Source organism: Manis pentadactyla, chromosome 14 (genome assembly GCF_030020395.1).
Source record: "Manis pentadactyla isolate mManPen7 chromosome 14, mManPen7.hap1, whole genome shotgun sequence".
Classification (NCBI taxonomy): domain Eukaryota; kingdom Metazoa; phylum Chordata; class Mammalia; order Pholidota; family Manidae; genus Manis; species Manis pentadactyla.
Window position 1 is genome coordinate 84,063,705 of NC_080032.1, and position 1,095 is coordinate 84,064,799.

Below are 1,095 nucleotides of genomic sequence, written 5' to 3' on the forward strand. Positions count from 1 at the left end.
AATGAGATGCTGTGGCGGACAACTCTCAAGTTGTCTATCGTGATTCCCAAATACAGCTCTTGGAGCCCGTTGTGTACTCCTCTCCACTTGAGCATGGGCAGGACCTGAGAAAACTTGCCTTACCAGCAGACTGGCCCTGGAGACCAGCTGGCTTGATGCAGCAAGAGGCTGTGTTAAGGGGACCCCGGGAGGCAAAGAACTGAGGGGCACCTAGCCAGAAAGTCTGAGCTCTCTCTCCCAAAGCCATAGGAGATAAATTCTGCCAACCACCTGAGTGAGTCTGGGAGAGTATTCCCTTCACCTGGTGAGGATGCAACCCAGCTGACACTCTCCTGCAGCCTTGTGAGACCCTGAGCAAAGGACGGCTATGCTGTGCAAGACAGAAACAAATTTAAGCCACTGAATACATAGCAATAGGTAATTTAGGTGCTGTGATCCCCCCACTAGCCCAGGTTGGCAAGGTAATTTCATAGGAACTCAACCAGGTGCTGGCACTATCACCTGGGCTAACCAAAGCTGATTTAAGACCCAATAGCAGTATACGAAGTCCCACCCACAGGATCTACCTTTCCCAGGCAATAAGCAACCTGCTTTAAAAACTTTCACCTGGAGTACACCTCTCCATGCCTCATCATTCTGTGAAGTCAATGATTCTGTAAATTAAACTGTTACAGAAGTCTGGAGGCTCACAAAGGCCAGCTGCCTCAAATGGCTAGTAAGGGCTGAGCCAGGAATTAAGAGTGCCCAGGTCTGACCCCCGACCCCAAAAGCCATCTTTCCCTGTAACCGAGTTTTATAGTTTTTCTCACATTTCAGTGTTGCTTCCCACTATGCCCATAGAGAATAATAAAAACAACACATCAGACATGAAAACACTGGACACATTGTCCCTCATTGTTACAATCATCTTACCCACTATGTTAACTGCTGTATCAGTTAAAATGTCTTTCATTTTGAAGTCTATTTCTAAGGATTTTTTTTTCCTTCAGGGCTTCTTATACAATACTAAGGGCTTAAACTGAGTGTCTGCGAAGGCCTTCAAAACACTCTTTATTCTTATCTAAGAATGTCTTTCAAACAAAGCCACAGAACAGC